Source organism: Staurois parvus, unplaced genomic scaffold (genome assembly GCF_062004578.1).
Source record: "Staurois parvus isolate SC_StPar_1 unplaced genomic scaffold, SC_StPar_1.0 ptg000420l, whole genome shotgun sequence".
Taxonomy (NCBI): domain Eukaryota; kingdom Metazoa; phylum Chordata; class Amphibia; order Anura; family Ranidae; genus Staurois; species Staurois parvus.
In genome coordinates this window covers 4140276-4153361 of record NW_028318216.1, presented here as the reverse complement: position 1 = coordinate 4153361, position 13086 = coordinate 4140276, and positions in this window count along the sequence as shown.

Genomic DNA, 13086 nt, shown 5'->3' with positions numbered 1-13086 from the left:
ACAAACAGAGACCCTAACTAACTAACTATAGGCCTGGACTCAGTCTCAAGGCGCCAACACTGAAATGAGGTGCGTGCACGATCTTACCGACCTAGGTCTGCTTTTCATCCGCTGGTGACTCTGAACAGAACAAATGTCTCTCCAATAAGCATTCGGTCTCGTTGTATATGTTGCTTAGTTCCTCTGCTCTCATCAGCATTCCTGGCAGCAATCTCATCAGCATTCCTGGCAGCAATCTCATCAGCTTCCCGGCAGCAATCTCATCAGCTTTACTTAGCTGCAGCTCTGGTTACGGAAGGATGCTATCACACCTGGATGTCATCAGATTCTCAGCTCACACGGCCCCCCTCATTCACCATTCTCCAGAACATGGCTGCTATCTCTTCTTCCTGTTCCCTCTCAGCTCTGTGTGTAAACTCCACCTCTTCATGAATATAGAAATCTCTATGCAGTCTGAGGCTGTGTTAGAAAAACAGTGACATCTTGTGGCTAAACTGCAGAATGCCAGTCAAAACATTTAATTTACTCCACACAAGCAGTATTCAAACAATGAGAGCTGTTTCCCCATCTCACACTGTGATGACGTCACTCTCGTGCATGCCGTCCATTGAGAGCACAGTGCACATGCGCCAGTGACATCACTGGCACTGGTAAAGTAAATATCTCCTAAACTGTGCAAGTTTAGGAGATATTTACTGTACCTACAGGTAAGCCTCATTATAGGCTTACCTGTAGGGATACATCATAAGGATACCTTTATTACCACTTTAAAGTAATCTAGGAGTTAGTATTTAGAATCAAAACAACTTAATAAATCACATATAAAGGAATATTTTAACTATCAGTAAACCCAGGTCTTTATGATTGTTTTATTTCTGAAATATTGATTAACAGGACCCACAGAAGTCTATGAATCTTGTACAAGATAGCAGTCTAGGTATGATAGGTTAGCAAGTATGTGAGTGCCAAGACAATGACAAAATTTCAGTATCAGTACATATACCCATTACTTTAAATAATATTACACTTTTATATCTATTTTTCTATTATTGCACTGAATTGCATTTGGTCATTATTGTCCCGATGCATGCAAACATCGAGTGTTGGTTAAGGACCACTACAACGTGACTCTGAGATCTTGTTAAAAGCAACTCAGGATCAAATGACAGTGTCCTGCATTAACCTCATGTGTCTGATCTTTTCTGTGTTTTGAACATGCTGGGCAAGTATACAAGAAATGTTGTTTCTAGAGTTATCACTGCTGTTTGAATTGTTGAGCTGTGGTAGCCTGTCTATCATTTTCTGCTCTGCAGAAGCACTTGCCTTCTGCATATTTTGAGACTGAACATGGGTATAACTACACTGCTCACAACTGTAGTTACAATCAGGGGCAGACTGACAACTCATGGGGCCCCCGGGCAATAGGGGAGCATGGGGCCCCTGTGTCCTTGCCCAAACTCAAAAAAGCCTATGAAAAAGGTACCAGGGGCATCTCATGGGGCCCCCTACTGACCCCGGGCCCGAGTTTCCGAATGGTCAGTCCGCCCCTGGTTACAATTCTTAGCAAGGATCTGTGCACCTTCTAGGCATAGACCTTAAAAATTAAGCTGATTTGCAACAGATAGTTGCCTGTTAGACCTAAACATGCAGTAAAGCCTTTCTTGAAGCTTAAAAAAGCAAAACAAGGCAAAAATGTCTGATAATGTATATAATCAGTGGAACAGAACTGTGCAATGTGAGTTTTTGAATGATATAAAAGACTGTCTGAAAAATATTTTTCTTTTTTTATCAAATATTAATACTGAAGAAGAGTCTCTACAAGAGTCAAATAATGTTACTGCCTTAACAAAGAAAGACAGATCACATTTTGGTGGCCAGGTTATGAGCAGATGATATGTTAAAATTGTATGAAACTATATCCTGCTACTCTGCTTTCTCCAAGCATTCTAATAGATTTTCTAGATCACTCTAGATCCCCATGAAGAGGGATCATTGTTAAAATCCTGCTCACATCAATCCTTAGTAAGCAGCCAACTCCAAACACTCCACACTAAAACAGAAGCAGCAAGGGCAAAGGTTTATTGCATTGGGAGAAAAGCAGCCATTGAAGCACAAGCTGCCCAAGCAGGAGGGCAAGCCACCCAAGCACATTCATGAGCAGAGTCAAGAGAAAGCTGTCCATGAACATGCACTGGCAGAGGTGCAGACTACCCAGGTGTCAAAAACTAGTACTTGCAGAAGTACAGCTGAAAGTCCTCCAAAAAAAGAACCAGCAGCTACAGCTAAGTGTAAAGTTTGGAACAAGGTGTGGAGGAAAAAGAAGTCCATTAACCTATTTAGACAGCCTTTGATGACCCTGTAGATCAACCTTTCTCAACCTTTTCAACGCAGAGGAACCCTTGACATAACTTTCAGGTCTGAGGGAACCCCTGCTAAAATTACTTACAATTCATGATACATTAGTGTGATAGTCAGAGGTAAGAATGCTCCTTACAATTGTGGTCATTGGGAAGTATTACCCCCTTACAGGTTGCTAAAAAGATCAATGGTGTCAGTGGGAACTTACCTGAGAGGCAAAAATTGATCATTGCTCAAGGAACCTCTGGCAACATCTGGAGGAACCCTAGGGTTCCACATTACCCTGGTTGAGAAACCTTGCTGTAGATTTTGCAACTTGTCTTAAGACAGAACAATGTCAACACAATTATACAACACAAGGTGTTTTGATTTCTGTTGTAATATACAGTAGATCAGAAACACTAGATTTTTGTGAAATAAAAAAAAAAATGTAAAATAACTTTTAATACATGAAATCTGCAGTGTGGAAATAAGTCAGCTAATCTGCATAATTAATTCTTGATTGCTTGTGCCTAAACAGAGGGGCTGGAGGTAGGGATTCTTTTGCAGCAGGATTCATTGTATTTTTTTCTAGGATAGCCAGACACCTCAGCATCGGCAATTTTGGCTGATGTCTCTGCTGATCCCAAGGCACAATATAACAGACCTTTGCTCAAAGAAAGTAGCCAGAGTGTTCAGTTTGCTGCAATGATTGGCACGGAGATAACCAGGGCTGCAGGGTTTCACTAGAAGTAGACCAGAAAGAGAATAAGATATGTAATTTTCTCATATAGTGAGTACTCCACTTCTCGCAGTTCTCAGGAATGGATTCCCTGCTGTACCAGATTACTGCCTGTCCCTCATTACTGTATGCCTGGATTGTTGCTCTGTGACCTTGGGTTACGTTTCTGCTATACCAGATTGCTGCCTGCCCCTCATTGTGCCTGGATTGGTATTCTGCGCCTCTGGATTTATCCTTTGTTGTGCCCTATTGCCACACTCTTATATTGCTGCCTGACCCTCATTGTGTCTGGATTTGTGCCCTGTATCCTTCACCTTATCTGACTCCATGCTTGTTGAGCCCCCAGATAAAGAACCCCCTGGCCAAGTGCCCTAAAATCATTCTTGCTCTCCACATGTGTTCTGTTTTTCCCACACATCTGTCATGCCTGTACAATAACCCACAGTACATGCATAGTACATAGTTAATTCACTGCAAGTAGGAAATAGGAAACTTTATTTCAGAGAAAAGACATAGAGTATACATACCATAGATGCAACTACAAACTTATAAACACTGCCATCTGCTGGATGAAGAATATATCTCTACTGAATACTGATGTAGTTGTTGCACAAAATACATGAACATTGTATTCTAACAACTAGTGCTTATATTAGTCTAATTTTGGATCTCAATTCTATAAATCTAATTATTGTGAGTGGTCTTGTTAAAGTATGTGATCCACTTTTGCTTCTCATAGGTTGGAAGTCTTTGAATCTGATCCAATGAATCTGGTTTTAATGCTACTCAAGCAACAAAGAACAACGTTTGACTGGGATGCCTTTATTGCTCCTTCTTTTACAGTACTTAGATTGTCTGCATTAATTTCTATTTCTGTGTCACTATGTTGCTTATCTTCATGTGACCGTGATGTGGAATTTCCCTCAGTATGAAGCGTCTGTGTTAGTTCATGAAATTTTGAACACATTCAAAGTTTAATTAACAATTACACTTCTACTGATGGTTACCTTGTTTCTGTCTTGGTGTAGAATTCTGTATCCCTTTTGAGATTCACTGTACCCCACAAGTACACCTTCCTTTTACAAGTACCCCACCTTGTACATTTTTGTTTTGGTATGTGCACATAGGCTTTGATTCCAAAAAATGTTTAAATGGTTCAAATTCAGGGCTTTTCCATTCCACAGTTCATATAAAGTTTTATCAGTTGATTTTGGAGATAGCATGTGGTCACAATTGCTTTCCCCTAGTATGTGATTGGCATATCTGCATCAAACAACGTGGTTCTTCCACTCTCACATAGACCCTGTGTTCTTCTGGGTTGTATGTTTGAAATATTATGCCATGTTTTCTGAGAATCGCCTGTGTGTTATCACCTATATATTCAGTTCCATTGTCTGTGTGCAATGCAATTGGCATTTTGCCAAATTTGTTGCTTACTTGAGCCAAATACTTTTGTCAAGAAGGGTATGTCAGTAAACAAGATGGCTCTTCTGAATGCATTTCTGTGCATCATCACAGGCTAATCCATGTTCCCTCTCATGCATCTAGTAATGGGGCACATGCTCACATATGAGTGCACATTGGTGTGCATACCCATGTGCATCGACGTGCTCACGATGACAGATGTTGGCATCAAATGGGCTATTTAAACTGTGCTAGTGCTCACGATCAGTGCTGCTTTGTCTTCAGCCACCTGTATATTCTGAGATCCTGTGATTTTGTATCCCACGCCAGATACTGACCCGGCTTGTCCTGACTACTCCCTGAACTGTGCCTACATTGACCTTAGCATTTCCTCTGACCACCACTTCTGCCTTCTCCATCTGCTACTGTTCTGTTGATTGGCTACTGACCCAGCTTGTACCCTGACCATGCTCTTGCCTGTGCCTCTGTACCTGATCTGCCTCGCCGTGTATGACCCAGCCTGCCGGCCTGACGCTGCTACTCTTCTTGAGGTCACCAGTACCTACCTACCATCCTGCTGTGCCTGCTGTTCTACAGTCTACTACCAGTAAGTGCCTTGCCTGCTTGCTGTCGCCAGCACCACCTTGCTTCAGTCTGCTGCCCATCAGCTGTCTACCAGTTCATCTGCTTCACTGAAGATCACTGATGACTTCTCCTGACTAAACACCTGCTCTGCTACTAGCAAAACTTACAGGTACTTGTGCCACTCTGCACTCCTGTGCCTTTTGTTCACACTATCAGAGGTCCCGAATCTGAGGTGCAAGAGAGGCCTTCCTCATTATTTCAGGCTCTGCTACCAGGTACGTGATAACTGTTCAAGTTTCTCTCGTACTTCACTTGTGTTGTGTAACAGATATAGTGTAATATACCTGGAGTAATGATCTATAAAAATGAGAAAATACCTCTCCCATTGGACCTCAAAGATCTGAATGAATTGAGTCCAAAGATTTTTTTTTAGCTCTGCTGTTACTCTGTTTTGGAAAAGCGTTTCTTGTCAGTTTTCTTTTTATACATCTGGTGCATTTCATTGTTTGATCACATGGACTCATTTTTATTCCACTTGCATAGTCATTCTCAGTTAATGTTTTATTATGTCAGAACGTCTGTGCCCAAGTCATCTGTGCCATGTGTGAATGCAGTTTGAATGTTTTTTTCTCCTTGGCAGTATTAACCACCTCATTGCAGTTAAGCTGATACAGTTCACCTGTAATTTTAGCCTTTGCAAGTAAGATATCCCCTTTTGTGATGACACAACTGTTACTTTGGAAGGTCACTATATTGCCTTGTTTTGTGAGCTTCTTCACTGATAAAAGATTATTTTCAAAAGCGGGACATTCAGGACATTTTTCACAGGTATCTTTCTGGTAACATTCCGGAAAATAGGACAGTAAAGAAAACCATCTCCTATTCCTTCTGATTCCATTATATGCCCATTAGCTGTGGTGACTTAAGGAGGGGTGGGCTCCCTCAGATCCATCTACCCTTGGTCTATCCATTAAATACATGTGCCTCTACTATAGGGGCTCTTAAAATTGGAGAGTTAGGACAAGGTGCTGAGGTGCCGTGCTGTGACGAGGATCTGTAGCTTACACATGTATTTGCAAATGTGTGCTAACTAAACCCCTGTTTTTAATGCAACTGTTAGACAGGTTAATTCGGTTTGTTTGCAGGCTGGCTGGCAAGTTAGAGATGAGAATTTTTCCTTTTTTGTTGTTTGACATGATTTATGCTGGGGAGGGTAATTTAGTGGGGTTTTAGCTAGAGGAGGGATTTGGGGGAAATTGTGCTAGGTGGTGGGATTGATGAAAGAGGATTGGTAATGGGAGGGGGATTAGGGGGATTTGTGCTAAGAGGGGGGATTGGGGGGGAATTTGTGCTAGAGGAGGGGATTGGGCAAATGTATGTTAGGAAAGGTTATGTTATGTTAGGAAAGGAGATTGGGGGTTGTATTAGGAAGGGGGATTTGGGGATGGGGGGGATTTGTGTTGGGGGGTGGCGGGAATTATTAGGAGAGAGGGGGGACTGGGGGGGGGGAATTTGTGCTAGGAGAGGGGATTGGAAGGTGTGCTAGGAGGGAGGATTGAGGGCTAATTTGTGCTAGGAGAGGGGATTGGGGGAACTTTGTACTAGGAGAGGGGATTGTGGGGGAACATGTGCTAGGAGATGGGAATTGGGGGAAATGTGTGCTAGGAAAGGGGATTATGGGGGAATTTGTGCCAGGGGAGGGGGATTGGGGGGATTTGTGTTAAGAGTGTGGGATTTGTGCTATGAGGGGAATTTGTGCTAGGTTGTGGAAAGGAAGGATTTAAGCTGGGAAGGGTAATTTAGAGGAGGTTATGCTAGGGGGTGGGACTTAGGGGGAGAGGATTTTTGCTAGGTTAGAAAATTTTAGAAAAAAGAGGATGTGTGCTAGGGGTACTAAAGTAGGACTACAGGTGAAGTTTTTTTTTTTTTTTAGGGGGGTACAAGTCTTCCCTAGGGCACAAAATAGTCTAGCACCGGCTCTGCTTTTTTGCTAAGAGAGATTGTGCTCTGAGCTTTCTGATTTTTCTCTATCCACTCATCTAAAGGGTGTTCTGGCCTGAATTAATTTATACATTTCCACGTACCTTCTCTTACTAGGAGCATTTTCATCTTGAATTTCCGTAACTGGTAGTTTTGGTTTGTCAGATTTGCAAATTAAAGCTTGGTTGCAGCTGTGTTACTAGCCATTTTCTTTTATTCTGTTGCAGTCTTCTTTTTATTCTTGTATTTTGCACTTATTTGCTGTAGCTGGCTATGACTGGACATCTGGGCCCATAACCTATTAGAAATTCTGTATATAGCCATACAGAACAGACAGTGCACAGTCCGCATGAGGTTTACTGCTTCACTGCAAGCAGGAAACGCAAAACTTTGTTACAGAGAAAAAACATAGAACATACATACCATAGATGCAGCTATAAATGTATAAACACTGCCATCTGCTGGTTGAAGAATATATCACTACTGAATACTGATGGAGTTGTTGAACAAAATACATGAACATTATATTCCAACAGCAATGGACCACACAGGTCACCCTTGCGCAAAAGACACATCTCTATCATCCAAGTTACTAACATCCTATATAGCAATTCATGTGCCATCACAGGCCATCCCAAGCCCAGATCATCAAATCACTTCAAAACCTCCTGAGGCTGATCACATAATTCTCAAGATCCACACCCGAGACCTCCAGATCCCAAGCCTTCATCTAGACTGAAGACATCTGTTCTCTCCTCCAACACGTACCTAGCAGACACTATATACCACCACCTCTAGAAATGGTGCAGGAGTGCCTGTTGAGACAAGCTTATGACGTTTGATGACCACCCAGAGAACTACAGTAGCTGGAGCTCCACATTCAAATCAGAAGCCCAGAACTTCAGCATACCACCTATGCAAGAGTTTGATCTACTAATCAAACTGTGTTAACAACTTAAAACTGTTCACATTCCTGAACCAGACAAAAGTCTTGCTAGAGAAGACCCACATGCTCATGATGCTGACACTGTTGTAGCAAAATTGCCTTACAGTGTCCAAAAAAAATGGGCAATAGTAGGTTCCAAGTACATGGAGTGACATCAAGTCTCCTTTTACCTTTCTCCTTATTGAAGATCATCAAATACTTAGCCAAGGCTAAGAATGATCCAAAGCTTTAGTTATTGATGTGAGCATTCCTAGATCCCTAACTATAAGAAGATAAAACCCCAGCTCTATATACAAAAACACTGATAACATCTCCAGTAACTGGAGTTACACCAACTACCAGTGGTGACAACGAAGAATGGCAAAACTTCAAACCTCTTATGTCTCATTCATGACAAATAGCATCTTCTCAAGAAATGTCAGGCATTCAAGTAAAAGCAATTTGTAAATTTTTTTAAGGAAGCATGACATTTACATTAGATGTTGAACATCTAAACCAAACCATCTAACCATATTCCTAAGGATATAGAAGAGATTCCTGCACTAGAAGATATGGATCATCTATCTAGATACATCTCACAATGATTCAGTGTCAATGCAACAACATCTGAAACTACCAGTAACAGCAAGACTGAATCTTCAACCGGCGACCATGAATCTACTCATACTGAGATCCTGTACAACAATATCCATGTTAATCAGTTTTTTGACTGTGTAAATAGCAGCTCTAAATAACATTTATGATACTACAGAGTTGCTCACAGCAGACCAGTTGTAACCTCAGGCTAGTCCTGTCATCAATAAAACTGCACTTGGGAACTGCAAAACATAATGTCCCTTCACCTAGAAAATCTCAGTGAGAGCTCCAAAAAATTTTACTCTTCTTTTCTGCAACAGAGTTTCGGTTTAAGCTACAAGTCAGCTGTAGATATGTCTTCAAAGATCTGAGTTGACATGGCTGACTGTTCAAACAATGCCTCAGGAATCCTATTAGCAGTCAATACCCTAAGAAATCATTCCAAAACTACTGCCCCAGTCTTCAAACAAAATCATTCTCCACTGCACAGGTTGAAAGCAGAGCCTCATGAGGATAGAATAATCCAGAATTCCTTTGGATAAATAAGAGATGTTTCTAGTTCTACCTATAAGGGATTATGCATGTTTTGCCACCTATGGAGAAGTGGCTTGATGCCTTCAGGGTGTGTTTCAGGTATTAAGACTGCAATGTCAAAGATCATATAAGGCGTCATCAAATGTTTTGCATAGTCTAGTTCTTTATTTGTAGGCCCAAGCACAAGTCATCTTTCATTGAATTATAATTGGCATATGTTATAGTGAAATCTAAAGATTTTGGGTGAGAAGTTTTCTGTTACATATACAGTATTTTCCTGTTATTGCTTTGAACTGTACACTGTATGTTTATTATTGTCTGATGGCTACTGAAATCTAGTGACAGTTTAGGGCCACTACAGCTTGTTTATGTCAGAACCTATGAGTCCTTGTAGACAGTCAACTTGGGGTTCCCCAGAGCACGGAGTCTAAGCCCCACCCTGCTTCTTCACCAGAGCCTCTGAAAGTGGGGATGGACTTGCAGCAAGCTGGGACCGGGTCACGGCCCCTGGGTATGTGCAGCTGAGGATGAGGAGACCGCTTGCAGGAGCAGAGTACAATGGAAGGAGACAAACAGAAATCCAATAGACAAGCCGAGGTCAGGACGGGCGGAAAACAAGCACAGTCAGAGAATGAAGCCGGGGTCGGTACACGAGTAGTCAATGTAGGATACAGGAGACAGCAACACACAGGAGCTCAGAAAACTAGGAAGTTGCTCAGGCAAAGTGGCCTAGACTGAGCATGTCTTATATAGGCAGGCAAACAAGGAGGCGGGTCATGATGTGATGAAAGGGAAGAAAATAAATCTCAGAGAACAGCAGACGACGCCCATAGGTGAGCACAGACAAACACACATGTGAAAGGGATCAGGAACAGCACTGCAGCAAGGAGGTAAAAATACACAAACAAGAAACTGCAGGCTAATTTGTGACAGTACCCCCCCCCCCTTACGAGGTCTCCCCACTTTTTTAGGACCACGCTTAAGGTTAAACTTCTGATGAAAAAATTCCACCAGATGGGGTGCAGAAACATCAGTAGAAGGAATCCAACACCTCTCCTCAGGACCATATCTCTTCCAGTCAATTGGATACAAGAGTTTCCCTCTGATGAATCTGCTTGACTTCATACTGATCCAAAGTACTCACTATTGGGGAATGGTGATGATGAGGACGGGAAAACCTGTTGATGATGTACGGTCTCAGAAGAGAAACATGGAAAACATTAGGGATTCTCAAATGTGAAGGGAGGCGAAGTTTAAAAGCAACAGGATTGACCTGGCGGAGGATGGTAAAGGGACCAATGAACCAAGGAGCAAATTTCATAGAGGGTACTCATAGACGGATATTCTTGGTAGAGAGCCAAACCTTGTCACCAGGGAGAAATTTGGGACTCATGTGGCAATGGCGCTCTGCAGCTATTTTGTACTTGGAAACTGCCAGATGTAAATTCTTGGAAACCTCTGCCCAGATGGAATTGAATGATTGTTGTTTGTCTGCAGCCGCGGGCACTGCAGAGGAGATGGGAACAGGAAATGGCACAGAAGAATGATGACCATACACAGTGAAAAAGGGAGACTCACCAGTACTGGCACTGGCATGGTTATTAATGGCAAAATCTGCCCAGGGTAGAAGACCTACCCAATCATCCTGATGGGCCAAAATTAAGGCACGAATATAACGTTCCACGTTCTGGTTGACTCTTTGGGTTTGGCCATTAAACTGCGGATGAAAGGCTGAGGAGCAGGTGGCACATTTTAGAAAACCTGTCCACAACCACCCAGTAACAGTGGAACCTGCTGAAGGGGGTAGCTCATAAATAAAGTCCATGGTTCATCTTGAACAGGTAGAGGTAAAAGGAGACCTGCTGGGGCAGATCTGGAGGACTGCACACAAATGGAGCAAGCCTGAACATATTCTTCAACATCCTTCCGCAGTGAGGGCCACCAGTAATGATGCTGCAGGAAGGCACAGGTGCGTTGCACCCCAGGATGTCCAGAGAGTTTAGAGTCTTGTGCCCATTTAAGTAGCTTGGAGCAAAGGGCGGGGACCAGCAAGGTCTTTCCGAGTAGGATGCATTTAGGCTGAAGATGAGTGGTGGCCAGGATTCGATTGGCAGAAATGATAGGCTCCGGTTCAACATGACACTCAGAGTCAGTAATGTCAAATGATCTGGACAAGGCACCTGCACTGGCATTTTTGGAACCGGGCCAGAAGGTAATGTCGAAGTTAAATCTGGCATAGAAGGGAGCCCATCGTGCTTGTCTGTGGTTCAAACATGGGGCGGACTAGAGATACTGGAGGTTCTTATAATCAGTATAAATCAGGATACGATGTGGAGATCCAGCAGATGTGGCCATTCTTGCAGTGTCAACTGTATCGCCAGCAGTTCCCGATCACCGATGGTGTAATTCTTTTCGGCATCCGAAAACTTCTTAGAGAAGAAGGCACAAGGATGGAGCTTACCATCATGCATTTGGAGAAGGACGACCCCACTCCCGAAGAGGAAGCACCTACCTCCAAGAAAAAAGGCTGGAAAATGTCAGGACATATGAGAATAGATGCAGAGGGGACGGTGGATTTTAGTTTGCGGAATGCCTCGACTGCCTCAGGAGGCCAGCTTCCGGGTCAAAGAAGTGATTGGGGCCACCAGCAAAGAATAGTCAGGAATGAACTGGCGATAGAAGTTGGGGAATCCCAAGTAGCGCTTTGTGCCTTTCAAACCAGAGGGCTGAGGCTAGTTTGAGATGGTTTGGAGTTTGACAGGATCCATAAGTAGCCCTTTACCCGTGACTATGTAGCCTAGAAAAGGACCTGAGGTTTGTTCGAAGAGGCACTTCTCCAACTTTGCATACAGGCGGTGGTCTCAAAGACGTAGAAGAACAGTATATACCTGCTGACCATGATTTTTTAAATCTGGAAAAAAAAATGAGTAATGAGACAATGACACAAACATACAGGAGATCAGAAAAAATGTCATTAACAAAGTTCAGAAAGATAGCTGGGGCATTACACAAGTCGAAGGGTATTACAAGATATTCATAATGCCTGTCTCTGGTATTGAAAGCTGTTTTCCACTCATCACTCTCACAGATCCTAACCAGATTGTATGCTCCACGGAGGTCTAGCTTAGTGAAAATTTGAGCATTCCGGAGTCTGCCAAAGAGTTCGGAAATCAGAGGTAAAGGGTACCAATTCTTAACTGTGATAGCATTTAGACCTCTATAATCAATGCAGGGCTGGAGCGTACCATCTTTTTTATCCACAAAGAAGATGCCAGCCCCAGCAGGAGAATTGATAAATCCTTTCTGCAGATTCTCCTCAACGTACTCGACATGGCTTGAGTCTCAGAAATAGAGAGAGGGTAAACTTTACCTCAAGGTGGAAAAGTCTCAGGTTGGAGGTCAATAGCACAATAATAGGGGCAGTGAGGAGGCAAACAATCAGCAGCTATCTTAAAAAAGATGTCTTGGAAGGCCTGATAATGTGGAGGGAGTATAGAGGTGGTGACCTCAGCCACAGGTACACAAAAAGGTGGAAGCACTTTAGGGAGACAAGTCCAATGGCATTGTGACCCCACATGACAATAGTTGGCCAGAGTTCCAGTCAAGATAGGGAAAGTGTTTCTGCAACCATGGAAGTCCAAGAATGATGGGACTTGAGGACTTAGAGTGGATCAGGAAGGAGATTTCCTCACAATGAAAAACACCCACATGCATAGTTATGCAGTTAGTTCGATAGCGTAGGGGTCCTAAGGCCAAGGTAGAGCCATCAAGTGCAGATACTGACAGGGGTGTCATCAAGGGGACAAGAAGAATGCCTAATTCAGCGGCCAATGATTGTTCGATGAAATTGCCCCAGAGTCCACATAAGCCGAAACGTGATAGGAGTTAAGAGCCCTGCAGGTTCTCTTCTACATTGCATATACATTGGTTTTGTATATTAGACTTTTATATATTCTGAATTCCTGCACTAGATTGTGAGGTG